Genomic DNA, 14,292 nt, shown 5'->3' on the forward strand with positions numbered 1-14,292 from the left:
CAGTTGCTGAGAACCTCATTGATGGAGGGACTCAGTAGTAGTAGTAGTAGTAGTAGTAGTAGTAGTAGTAGTGATGGAGGGACTCAGTAGTAGTAGTAGTAGTAGTAGTAGTAGTAGTAGTAGTAGTAGTGATGGAGGGACTCAGTAGTAGTAGTAGTAGTAGTAGTAGTGTGTGTGTGTGTGTGTGTGTGTGCATGTGTGTGTGTGTGTGTGTTCGTTCATGGGGCTCTAACTCAGGGCCTTCTTTTTGCTCAAAGCTAGCACTCAACTACTTTGAGCCACAGCTGAACTTCCAGCTTCCTGGTGGTTAATTGGAGACAATAGTCTTACAGACTTCCTTACCCAGGCTGACTTGAATTGCAATCCTCAGATTTTAGCCTTCTGAGTAGCTAGGATTACAGGTGTGAGCCATCAGCACCTGACAGTAGTAGTAATTCTAAAGGGTTGTTACTGAAGACTATTAAAGTTTGGGATGGAAATGATAGTCAAAGAAGCTATAGTGTATGCTGTGTAATTACTTAAGAACCTTTGACCAGTTTCAAGTGAAGAGCTTCTCAGGATTTTCCTTGTGACGATCATAGAACTACTAACATTTCCAGAACGTTATTAGCAGAGTTAGTATTATTGCTACTCTGGAGTCTTAAAGATTCTGAGCCATCATGTTGTCTTTAGCTGCAGTGGCAGGTGCAGGCTGCTACCTTTCTGAAATGTCACTAACGCTCCACCTTCCCCAGGGCCATGACCCTGGTCACACAGTGACTTGAGTTCCACATCGGACACCCAAAATGCCAGCTAGTGGAAATTTTGTGTGGGCACTTTGTCCCCGAAGGACTGAGACAGATGCTTTTTATGTTTAAATCAACAGAAAAAGACAAGTGCAGCTGTGTAATTGTTGTGGCAGTCCTTTTCCTAGCATGTTCTTAGAGACTCCAGGGATTAGGGCTGTCACTTGCCTCCGAGTTATTCCAGGTGAGTACAGCAGGTCACACAAAAGGCAAAGGCCACCAGCAGTCCTCCTCATTTACTGACATAGCAGTGATGCGTAGTTGTACCTAGATCAGGACAAATGAGCTACTTGTCATAGTCTAGCCACATGGATCACACTGGCAAGGAGCCTATAGAAGGCTCTCCTAGTGGCATGCGTCTGGACTCTGGTCTGTGATGTGTACTACATATAGAAAAGGTAGCTCACACTCTCTTGAAGAAAGAATTTATTGTGAACCAGCTGCTGTTGGCTCCCACTTGTAATCCTAGCCACTCAGGAGACTGAGATCTGAGGATTTCAGTTTGAAGTCAGCTCAGTTAGACAAATCTTGGAGACTGTCATTTCCAGTTAACCAGCAAAATGACAGAAATAGAGATGTGGCTCAAGCAGTAGTGTAAAAAAGCCAAGCAAGAGTCATTACTGGCACCCCAAAATAAAAACTAAATTAAAAAGGCATTGTGAGCTAGATTTTAGAAGCTTTCTGGTAGTTTCTTTTTTTAATGTCTACCATTTCTTTTTATCATTGATAACTGTGGGACGTTGGCTGAATCATTTGCAAATATTTTTTTAAAAACAAAAATAACAAAAATAAATAGCACCTTTATATATCATTGCCCCAAACAAGAAACAAGTTGGATGTGCTGTGACGAATACTCAGTAGTAATAGAAAGTTACAAACTGCTGTACCTGCAGCTACTACAGGAATCTCAAATCCCCTTCAGAATGAAATGAAAGCGCATGTGAGAGCATAGATGCTGTCTGACTCCATTAATTTCGTATTATGGAAAAGGCAAAACAGAAACCTGGGTTTGCAGATTGGGGGAGTGACTTCTAAGGGGCTGCACAAGGGAGTTTTGGGGGAAATTAGAATGATCCATATGTCTTGATGGTGTGAGCTGATTGTGTGCATTTCAGACCTTACGGTCCCATGTACCTAAAGTAAATTTAATTGCTTAAAAAGAATAAAAAGAGCCAGGCGTTGGTGGCTCATGCCTGTAATCCTAGCTACTCAGGAGGCTGAGATCTGAGGATCATGGTTCAAAGCCAGCCCAGGCAGGAAAGTCCATGAGACTCTTATCTCCAATTAACCGTCAGAAAACTGGAAGTGGCCCTCTGTCTCAAGTGGCAGATTGCTTGCCTTGAGCTGAAGAGCTGAAGGACAGCACCCAGGCTCAGAGTTTAAGCCCCAGATCTGACCAAAAAAAAAAAAAAAAAGAATAAAAAGACACTAATAAAATTTTGGATACTATCTGCCTAATATGATCACAGAATGATGTTGCTTTGAGAAGGGAAAAACATGTAATTTGAATTCTGAAAATTCAATTTGGATTTTGTCATCTATGGCTGACAATAGAGGAAACCTTATGGGAAATACTGAACCATGATCTCGATGAGGTGGCAAACATATGTAAGAAATGAGAAGGTAAGTTTTTAGTGTATTAGAGGAGGAAGAGTTGTCTAATGAGTATCAAGGAAGATTACTGTTAAGGAAGTTAGAAAAGTTAGTCAAGGAATAATCTTTTAATAGTGGACAGATTTTCAGTATTTTTTTTTTGGGGGGGGGGTCTGGTCGTGGGGCCTGAACTCTGGGCCTGGGCGCTGTCCCTCAGCTATTCAGCTCAAGGCTAGCGCTCTACCACTTGAGCCACAGTGCCACTTCTAGCTTTTTTCTTTTTGCTTATGTGGTGCTGAGGAATCGAACCCAGGGCCTCAGGCATGCAAGGCAAGCGCTCTACCACTGAGCCATCTTCCCAGCCCTTTCAGTGTATTTTTAATAGACTTTTAATCAGAGTATAACATTCCTACAGAAAAGTATGCAAATCCTGCCTGATGGATTTTTGCCAAATAACCAGCACCGAGAGAGAGAGAGAGAGAGAGAGAGAGAGAGAGAGAGAGAGAGAGAGAGAGAGAAAGAGAGAGAGAGAGAGAGAGAAAGAGAGAGAGAGAGAGAGAGAGTAAGTATATATGTGTATGTGCTGGTCCTGAGGCTTGAACTCAGTGCCTGAGTACTGTCCCTGAGATTTTTCTGCTTAAGGTTAACACTTTACCACTTGAGCCAAAGTTCCTCTTTCAGCTTTTTTGGTTGTTAATTGAAGGTAAGAGCCTCAGAACTCTCAGCCTGGGTTGGCTTCTAATCATGATCCTCATATTCCAGTTTCCTGAGTAGCTAGGATTACATACATGAGCCACTAGCACCTAGTATCACCACCACTCTTGTGCCTCTTTGTTATCTCCTCTTCTTAGCATGGTCACTTCTCTGACTTCTGCTACCATACACTATGATATTAGTGTTTAATTTACCTTATCCAAATTGAACATACTCTCACTGGTTTTTTTTTGCTCAGCAGTATAGATCTGAGACTCATCTCTTGTTTCATGTAGTAGTAGTACATTGTCATAGAATTTTCTATCACTATTTTGTTGATGAGGATTTGAGTTGCCAACAGTTTCGCACTGTAATGCACAATACCTCCATGAGTGTTTTGGTACACTCTTCAGTAAATATATATAGACCTTTCTGTTCAGTATATACCAAGAAGTGGACTTAGTCATTAGACATGTTCATATTGAGCTTTGGTCATGCAAACTATTTTTTGAAAAGTTATTGGATGAGATTATTCACTCAGCAACTGCTGAGTGTTAGGCACCAATCATTGGTTATGAATCCATCTTTTATTTTATTGAAGAATGTTGTTTTAGATAGGAAGAGATGGTAAGTCCATGAAGGGTACCACAGCTAAGATAACACCTCAAGCAAGTATTCAGAGTTAGAGAATAGATTGTTTATGTTTATTAAACTCATTTAGGGAAGTCTAGGAAAGTAAGTTAGCTCCAAATTCCAATCTAAATAAAACATGAAATTAGTTCATTGCTTATTGGTGAACCATTGATATTCTCTTTTTCTTTCTCTCCTTATCTCCTTCCCCCACCCCCATTTTTTCCTCCCTTCAACTCTGTCCTCATGTGCTTGACACTGGGGCTTGAACTCAGAGCCTAGTTACTGTCCATAAGATTCTTTTTCTCAAGGTGAGCACTCTAACACTTGAGCCACAGTGTTACTTCTGGCTGTTTTCCCAAGTAGGTTATTAGAAATAAGGTCTCATGAACTTTCTTGTCTATGATGGCTTCAAACAGAGATCCTCACATCTCAGCCTTCAGAGTAGCTTGGATTATAGGCATGAGCCACCAGTGCCCAACTTTTTCTTTTTCTTTTCTTTTTTTGCTGGTACTCAGAGGCCTCATACTCACTTGGCTTGCTTGGTTGACTGGCACTCTACCACTTGAGCTGTGCCTCTAACCCAGAGTTTTGCTGTTTTGGACATGGAGTCTTAAGGACTTACTCTGCCCGAGGCTAGCTTTAAACTTCAATTCTTCAGATCTCAGCTGCCCGAATAGCTAGGATTACAGACAACAGATACCAGCTCCTGGCAAAACCATTGATATTCTTACATAGCTTTATGAAAACAGTAAAATCCTGCTTTACGAAGACATTCTGTATTTGTAGGTATAGATGGTTTGTGGGAAGTAGACAGAATAGTTTTGCAGTTCAGTCTAGAGTTGAACCATTTCAAAACAAAATGCAATGCAGTTAGGTTGTTGACAGATAAGCTATGATGAATGACTACTGTGTATTGGGATTTGGGGAGGAAGACTAAGAGATACCCCTGACCCTGGGACTCCCTTAGCCAGGAACAGCAGAACTCGTGTCTGTCTTAATATCTTCCATCATTTATTCTGATGACTCCACTTTGTTTCTTGTACTCCTTTTTTGGTACTGCTTTTGATTCTTTCTTATTTTACATACATCTTATATACAGGAAAGTTTAGTGTTAGTGAAGAACAGTAAAACAAATAATTGTGTACTCATGTATCCATTTTAAATATAGAACATCCTGGAAGCTCATCACTGATTGCATCTTCCTCTTCATTCCCCTTTGAGATAAGTACCTGTCTGAATTATAATCATTTTTTTTCCAGTATAGTCTGTGCTTTAACTAATTGGGATCCTATGGAAATATTCTATGTGCCTTGTGATTTCTTCACGTTTGACTTTATCTCTACATAGAGATGACTAATTGTGGCTCACTCTTGGTCGGTGTATGTCATGATGTAGAAATAACCCTCATTTAATGCTGAGGATGAAAACCAGTTCACATGCTAGACAAGTACCTATTTCCTTTGAATCTTTAATCTATTGACACAAATGGCCCACCAAGTGTGGCAGCTATGATAATAGCAAGTACATCCTTGTACAGGATGCTGTACACCTAAAAGCATCTAATAAGCACATTGAAATTTGTGGTCAGAGATTGCTCACAAGGGCTTGGGACAAAGTTGTTTTCCTTGTGGAAGACGTGCTTGTCTTACAGTAGCTTTTCAGTGCAGGTTCTAATTGGTGTTTGGAGTAGGTATTCTTTTTAAAAAACCATCCTGGGCATTGTTGGGTGGCTAGCAGGACCCCTAGCTTCCATTCACCAGATGCCACCAGCATCCCACCTCCCCATTTATGCAAGTCAAAAGTGCCCCCAAGCATTGTCAAATACCTCCTGGGGGCAAAGTTGTCCCTGCTCTGAACCTTCCTTACCTGTGGCAGTAGCCTTTGTCTTATTTTCCTGCCTCTCCATCTCAGCCCCAGGTTGGTGACTGTGAATACAGTGCTCACCTCTGTCTAGAATGGGGACCTTTCCTCATCCTAGAGATCCAGTTGCAAATGCCTTAGTGGTTTTAAGCTGGCACTTGTGCCAGTCTTTGAATTCTCATGAATTCTCTGTTTCTGTCTCCTTGCAACTGTCTTGCCCTAATCCCTTTAAGCCTGAGCAGGCTGACTTTATTATATGTTTAAGGAGACCACCAGCTTATTACATTTATAAGTTGTTTTCTTTCCCCAAGCAATAGAAAAGAGTAAAAGATGGAAAGAAGGCAGGAAGGAAAGGAAGAAAGAAAGGAAAGAGGGAAGGAAGGAAGGAAAAAAGAAGAGAAGGAAGGAAATAATATTTTCAATGTCATTTTATAAAGCTCTAATAAATATATGTTAAAGCTTTAAGATACCAGTGAGTTACAAGATTAAATATCTGGGCATTAAAGGCATGGTCCAGGCACTCTGGAGGTAGAGATTGGGAAGTTCACGGTTCAAGGCCAACCTAACTGCAAGTTAGTCAGGCTTTATTTTATTTAGTAACCTATGCATGGTGGTGTACATTGGTCATCCCAGCCATCCAAGCAGTCCTAGGAAGTTTGAGGTTTGAGTTGGCCCTAGGTAAAAATATGAGACCTTATGTGCAAAATAACTAAAAAGGCAGAAAAGAGTTGGGGATTTGCTGAAATGGTAGAGTGCTTACATAGCAAGCACAAAGCCACGAGTTTAAACACCAGTACCACTAGCATTGTGCATATTTGAAGTACACATTTTATAGCATTATTATTACTTTGATATTAACTTGGATTTAAGAGTTACAGAAAATAAGAAAAAAATGGCAAAATAATGGCAACTTTGAATCTGAAAAATGTGACACACTTAGTTCAAATATACTTAGCACACAACTTTCCTGTTACTTTCTGTATAGGGATAGATTTTCAAGTATAACTTGAATCTGTATTTGGCTCAAGTATTGTAAAGTTGCTCCATCTAGTGTATGAAAGTTTTATGTAGCTACAGAAGAAAAAAAAATCCTTTCTAGAAATATCTTTCATTATTTCACTATGAAATTAGAGGAAAATCAGACCAAAATAAAATTGGACTGTTAGCTGAATTGTTGCCCAAGAAGGAAACACAGGCAGCAGTAGTCTTCTCAGCATCGAAGGGCGATCATCCCAGATTCATGCCTGATGGGTTTGTCCTAAACAGGCTCGCCTTCCTTTCTGTACTCAGGTTCTGTTTCCAGGCACTGTCAACAACCTTCTATACCACTTCCACTGTGATATGCTCAGTCCTTGGCCAGGTCCCACTTTTCCTGCATGGAATCATATCTGAGAGTCATATTCATTTTCCACAGCTAGAGAGATTAGGGCTGGGCTGGCTTCCTATGATTTCAGAGCACTTTGCAGTTTTGTTTTATCAGACTGAAATTCTTCATAGCTGTTAGTGTCTTACTGCTAGACACTATTTCTGGGCCATGTTTAATCTTCTTTCTACACCTTCTTTATTTCTCTCAATTAGTGTTTTCACACATTGTAGCCACTTTTGTGTTAACTTTATTACTAATACTCCTTCCCCCCGCCCCCGAAACGACCTAAGGATTGAGACATTAAACATGGATTCTAAGGGCAATATTATTATACACGGAAGCCATGAGAGAAAGTACATGTAAAATGCCTATAATAAAATGGAAAGAAAATGGCTAGATGCTTACAATAGCCCGGGGCAATTGTTGAGAGCTTGAAAATATATTAGCCTTAGAGTCTTTTCCCTAAGATGAAAGAAATCCGAAAAGCCCCTTTCACTGTGTGATTCTGTGGTTAACATGGAGTTTGTATGTTGTCATTTAAAACCATCTTGAACCCCACACTTGGGAAACATTGCCCAAGACTGACTCACCATCTTGGCCAGAGAAATGTATCATTTCTGGGCTGGGAAGGTGACTTAGAGAGCGCTTGCCTAGCATGAACGAAGCCCTGGGTTTGATTCCTAAGTACCACACACAGAGCAAAAGCCAGCAGTGGCGCAGTGGCTCAAGTGGTAGAGTGCTAGTCTTGAGCAAAAGAAGCCAAAGGACAATGTTTAGGCTCTCAGTTCGAGCCTCAGGACTGGCAAAAAAAAAAAAAAAGTATCCAACTTCCTAAAGTCCTTCTTTCCCCCTTAGAAAACCTTTTTGAATACTTCCTTTCTGAGAATGTCCTTACATTTTCTACCATTAACACTTTTAAAAATTGTGCTGATACATTACCCCCCCCCCCCCCCCCCCCATAATTTCACATTTGTGTAGTCCTTTCTCTAACCAGGATTGAGTTTAAGGACATTTTTTTTCCTTTTTTTTTGGTAGTGGGGCTTGAACTCTGGGCCTGAGCACTGGTCCCTCAGCTCTTGAGCTCAAGGCTAATGCTCTACCACTTGAGCTACAGCACCACTTCCGGTTTTCTGGTGGTTTATTGGAGATAAGAGTTTCACAGACTTTCTTGCCTGGGCTGGCTTTGAACCATGATCCTCAGATCTCAGCTTCCTGAGTAGCTAGGATTACAGGCGTGAGCCATCGGCGCCCAGCTTATTTTTTTCCTTTTTGTCTTTCATGCTAGTGAATGACATTCATTTAATTCATACTTAATGTTAATACTCAGGAATTGTGCTTCATTCTGTTTTGCTTTTTAAAGTCAGGTCATAGTTAAAGTGGTTAAAAAACAAATAAAAACTACCATGTCAAATTAATGAAACACATATCCCACTGACAAATACTTACCAAGTGTCTTCTCTGTGTCACATTGTACTTGGATAGAGTGAAGAAAACAGACATGGTCCATGCCTCGAAGAATCCAGAAGTTAGTCGAATGGGGCCACGTAGAGTACAGAGTCAAGAGGCCACTCCAGTGTGGGTTCTAATTCTAGAATGAGTTTGCTTTTGTGATCATCGAGTAGCTTACAAAAACTTGAAATAGAGGCAGATGGAGAGAACTGTGGGCCCTACAGTTAAGTGTAAAGCCCAGATCCATGACTTATTAATATCTTCAATTTGGGGATCCTCAGTTTCTTTGTTTAAATAAAGAAGACTAAATAAATGTGAATATGTATGTAAATATGAGGTACAAGGGTCAGTGTGGGCTTCTGAATGTCTCTTTTCATCCTCCTTTCCAAAGCTTTACTCTGTTCTGATTGTTTTTTTTTCATATTTTGACTCACCAAGGAGTGAAAATGCATTGATCCTTGATCATGTATTAAGAACTAAATAGCTTTATTAATAGGAATATCATTGTGCATGATGTTCAACCATCACGAATCCAATTTCCAAGTAGTCTGTTTAAAGGAACAAATGATTTTACTATTCAAAATTAATCTAAACCATGCCTTTTAAGAATCTGGTCCATGACGAGGTTCAGAGTTTGCCTGATTGGATGTGGAAGATAGCTCAGTCTGTCTTATTTGAATCTGCTTTGAAAAGTTGATCATCATGATTGAGACTCAGCTACTTGGCACAAGAATACACCAGAGTCCTTTTTCACCTTGAGTTAGGTTAGAGTTCACTATGGCCACAGAAGCCTTTCGGTCAAACGTATGCTATATATAAACAACTATTCAACCAAATTTAATCTACACATGTTAAAACAGAAGTATTATATTAATAATGGCACAAATTACATATATCTTGAGATTAGTTTCCCATCTGTTTTATTTCATTTTTGTAAACATTGATTATGGTCTACTAATGAGCTAAACCCACACCATTGAAAATAGTAGACTAAGTAAAATGATCATGTAAAAAAAATAAAAGGAATCTGGTCCATAATATAAACCAGATGTAGATCAAGCATGTTAAATACAGCTTAGGACATCATAGATGCTCAATATGTAATGGATAAAATGAATGAGTTTTAATAAGAATGCTTTTTATTTTCTATCTTAATTTATTCATGATCTTGTGCACACCTTTTAAAAATAAACATTTAAGCCAGGCGCCAGTGGCACCTAACAACTGTAATCATAGCTACTCAGGAGGCTGATATCTGAGGATTGTGGTTGGAAGCCAGTCCGGGCAACAAAGTCTGAGACTCTTATCTCCAATTAACCACTAGAAAAAGGGAAGTGGAGCTGTGGCTCAAACTGGTAGAGCGCTAGACATGACCAGAAAAGCTCAGGGACAGTACCTAGGCCCCAAATTCAAGCCCAACAAAAAAGAAAATGAAATAAATTTTAAAAAAACATTAGGAATCAGACTTGGAATGCTTATTATATCCCTTTCTATATCACAGCCTGGCCTGTTATGTCTGGCAGTTAAATAATAGTAAACGTTAAAGTAAGAATGAGGCACTATATTTTTTCAAGGAAAGATGTAATTTTTTTCTTTGTCACTTTGTAGCAGTATTACTTGAAATTTCACAGGATATTAATTTAAAATATTAGTTATTTTAACTTTTACTATCAACATAAATACACACTTTGATTATAGGCAAGACTCCCTAGAGTGTGAATTAGAATCAGAAAACTAATGCATATTGAGTTTATTATGATTGATTGGATTTAATCAACAGACAGGAAGGATTTTTGTGCAAATATTATGTTTCTCATTTTAAATCCTGTTTGCTCAGCATAACTGAACCGGATGTCATTAGTATAAGAGGCAGTACTTGAGATGCTTCAAACATTTGGGAAATCTAACTATTTAACATAAGCTTAACAGAAGCTAATCTGAGCCCAGAGAAGTTCCAGTTTTTTTCAGTGTCGCCCAGTTTTGCTTTCCGGTTTTGCTTATTTACATATGTGCTTCCCTCCCTGACTTATAGGTATGGTTTTAGTAAAAATAAAGACATAATTGACACATTAACTAGAGGAGGTTTTTGGTGCTAGCTTTGCTTATCTACTATCAGAGCTCCTAGATAATCATTGCTATCATGTTACTCTATGAAAAAGGTCATATCAATACTTTATAGAAGAAAATGCCGTGACTCAGTACTTAGATAAGGCCAGCCAGTACATGAACAGTTTATGCTTGTTATGTTTGAGTGGAATAATTGGTTCCATTGAGTATAACATTAAAGACAAGAGTCAAGCTGATAGCTTATATATCTGTCTCTTCTTTATGAAGCCGTCGACAGGATGTGAGGTGCCTCTTTGTGGATTGTATTGTTATTCTCAGGATAGATTTCTCAAAAGGGTTTTTAAAAAAGTATTTATTTTTGTCATCTTTAGTTGTACAAAGAGGTTTCTAAAGAGTTGTAACATTAATTTTTTCCCCCTTGCTGTTTGCACAAGCATCGAGATCCCTCAGGAAGTTGAGAAGGTCTAAGTCAAGTTTATGTGGGGTCATCTTCATCTCTCCTCTGTCTTCTTGACCATGTTGAAGGGTTTCTCTGGGTACCAGATTCATTGAGCTTGTTTTTCAATGAAACGACGCTACTGTATTGTTTCAGGGAGATCTGGTCTCTGGAGGAAGGAAAAAATAGAAACAGGATAAGAGAGATACATGTGTTGAGGGGTACTGAGCAGTTATTTCTGCAGATAGATAGTCATTAAAAAGTTTCCTTTAGTCATGTTGTGGTGGTTCAAATTAGAACACTGGACCAATTCCCTGTAACTTTGTACCCAAATACTTTATCCATGAAAGTCACTTGTGCTCAGCTGCTTAAAAGCTCCCAAATAAAGAGTACATATTTGTGCGACCTGTTTATGCCCCTGAACTTCCTTCCTGATTAATTAACTGCAACTCTTCAGTGATATTTTATAGATGATTTCTTACCGAATCTCTCTTCCTCATGTCACTCATTTGTCTCTCCATGAACCCATAATCCAGCCAGCAAAATACTTCTTGAGCACTTGCTATGTGCTATTCACTGAGAATAAATAAGCATAAAGGATCCTGTGCCCTTCAAAGACACAAAGCAAATAAGATGACTGAAAGTTGAATTAAGCGCCATAAAAGAAAGGGGCTAACCTTAGAGATCAAAAGGCAGCGTGGTGGGAAGGATGCTCAGGGAAGTCCAATCTGAGGAGGACAGAAGGTGAGATCACCATCCCTCATCCACAGGAGAGGAGGAACCCACAGTGGGAAGGAGTCCTCTGGAGAGAGTAAGAAGTAATTCCTAGTGAATACTTTGCAGAATTAAATTCTATATGTGACCTTTTTTATTCAACAGATACATGGGGATCTGGTTCTCGGGTATTTTCCTCCTACCTCTTAGAGATAATTTATACACAGCACATCATCTGTGACTCTTATCTGTTCTATGTTATATTGGCTAGTCATTGTTTCCACACTAGACTCTCATGAAGAGCTATAGCAAATACAGAACTCCTAACCTTATCCCACTCTAATTCATTATTTGTTTGGCGCAAGGTCCTTGGCATTTTGTACATTTAGCATCTCCTCCATATAAGAGGATGGGAAAGGAAAAGGCTCCCCAGGTGCATCTGATAAGAAGAGGGCCCATTTGTTGGGCTCATAATGAGACATTCCAAGACTAAGTGGATGCTTCTGGAGTCATATGTAGAAGGTAGTCTTGGGCTGCCAAAATACCTGGTCCTTAGTGAGCCATTATTGGCTAATTGTTGTCTCCTAGTAAGTGGAAGTAGGAACTCACGTAAAAGAACAGTGGCTATCAAAGAAAAAAAAAAGCAGATACAATGATGTGCTTGGGAGAATGGTAGGACCTTTAATCCCCAAATAAAACAAGAAACCCAAGGCATGATAAAAATGGTAGCTTTTCTTTAGCTACATTTTGGACAGGATGACAAGTAAAACTTCTTATCTGTTCCTTAACGCTGTTAGAGTAGTGATTGGATTTTTCCTTCCAAAAGATTCCAAAGCCTAATTTAGCTTCCAAAGAAAAAGTGGCTGTCACTTGGATGGTTGGTTGTTTTAACTCCCAGTTCAGCATTAAAAGGTCAGTAAGAATTTTTATGACTGGTTGATTTGTTGTATTTCAGGACTTGGAATAGAAATTCAGATTTGGAATGCATTGCAGAACAAGAAAAATTTTAAATTTCAAATTAAATGATTAATAATACAGTGGCAGGTATTATTATTTTGCTATATTTGGTATTTTAACATTATTTTTCCTTTACTAACTCTTAGTTTGTATTTTGTTTTAAGCCGTGTGTGTGTGTGTGTGTGTGTGTGTGTATGTGTGTGTGTGTGTGTGTGTACGCGCACGAGTATGCATGCACATATGTTGTGTTGTATGTATTCATATGTAGTTCACATGTTTACGAACTCAAGATATGCACAAGACTGTTGCCTGAAACTGTAGATTTGCTTGCTTTAATTATATTTATTGTTCATCAAACTGCAGACTGCTTATTATTCTAGAAAGGTAATGGTCACTCAGGTTTTTTGGTGCTCAAAGGCCACTCTGAATAGTTGGGTGATGATTTGAGGGGTAATGTTTTAGTATTGGGGACACAGGGAACACTTCCTATGCTTTGTAGCGAGGGGCAGATATGCACATTTAAGTCAAGCCTTAGTCCCTTTCATGGTAGATTGCCATTGCTCTGTCCACAAAGATCCCTCTGTAATACTTGCATCATTTAGACCCTTTTCAAGTACCATAAATACATCGAGCACCTATGTGTTAAAGTAATTTTACATGAACATTTATTTGTCAGAATAAAAAGTCAAGTGATGCTGCTGGCTGAACATAGTGAAGAGTATTTGACTCCACACACTGCCAAATATCTAGAATAATTTCCTGGTCCGTTTTAAAGGCCATGGAGGGCACCCATTTTCCCCTGGGGATCAGTGTGAAATGAATCCAGGTTTCAGTTCTAAAATAATACTTGGAGTAATACTTGGAGGATCTTGATACAATAAGCCCCTGCCCTCTCCTTTCCTTGGTCATTTGATTGCACTCTGTACTTGGTTCTCTCAATGGGCCACTGTAGATCTAGGTTAGGTAGCATCAACCCAAATGGGCATCACGTGAGCTATTTTCTTTTTGGTGCTGGTAATGGGGCTTGAATTCAGGGCCTGGGTATTGTCCTTGAGTTCCTCCCCTCCCCTCAGGGCTAATTGCCCTTCCCAGATTTTCACCCTGAATAAAACCTGTTGGACTTTTGATTTCATCCTTTCTGCTCTTTTTCTTCTCTTACATTTTTGGTGCAAACTGCTACCTAAACTATGTAGTAACTAATTCCATCTGTCTTGAAATTGGTTCTCAACTAGAGGCCATAAAACCCTTTCTAAAAACTCCGGTCTGAGCTCATGCTGCCCTGTTTACAGGCTCCTGGTGGTTTCTTATTCATCTTGGGACAAAAGCAATGACCTTTTCCTGGCCTTCCCGATCCTGTAAGTCTGGCCTAGACACTGCTTTGTCTGCTGGGTACCACGCTTTTCCCACCCTGTATTCTGTAGTCTCTGTGGATTGTAACTTCCAACCTCAGGGTTTTTACATGTGCTGCCAGTGCTGCTGGGAAATTCTCCTTCCACCTCACATCCCACTCAGAGCTCAGCCAGAATTCCCCCCCCCCCCCCCCTTAAGGATGGAATTTTCTGACCTTGAAATGTTTCGTGCTTCATCTTCCTGTAGTACTTACCACATGTATAATTATAGATTTATATGATTAATATGTGTTGCCCACTTTGAAGAGTTTCCATAGTGGCCAGGTCAGAGTCGGGGTTTTAAAAATACTCACTAAGGTATATATATATATATATATATATATATATATA

At 39.4% G+C, this 14,292-nt stretch overlaps 1 protein-coding gene across 4 annotated transcripts in view; it reads left to right on the forward strand.

Annotated features, from left to right (window-relative positions):
• Nucleotides 1-14,292, forward strand: part of Mitf (melanocyte inducing transcription factor) — a 221,059-nt gene that overhangs the window by 111,002 nt on the left and 95,765 nt on the right. The gene's annotated exons all lie outside the window — the stretch shown is intronic.

This window comes from Dipodomys spectabilis, unplaced genomic scaffold (genome assembly GCF_019054845.1).
Source record: "Dipodomys spectabilis isolate Male_0828 unplaced genomic scaffold, ASM1905484v1 ptg000054l, whole genome shotgun sequence".
NCBI classification, from domain to species: domain Eukaryota; kingdom Metazoa; phylum Chordata; class Mammalia; order Rodentia; family Heteromyidae; genus Dipodomys; species Dipodomys spectabilis.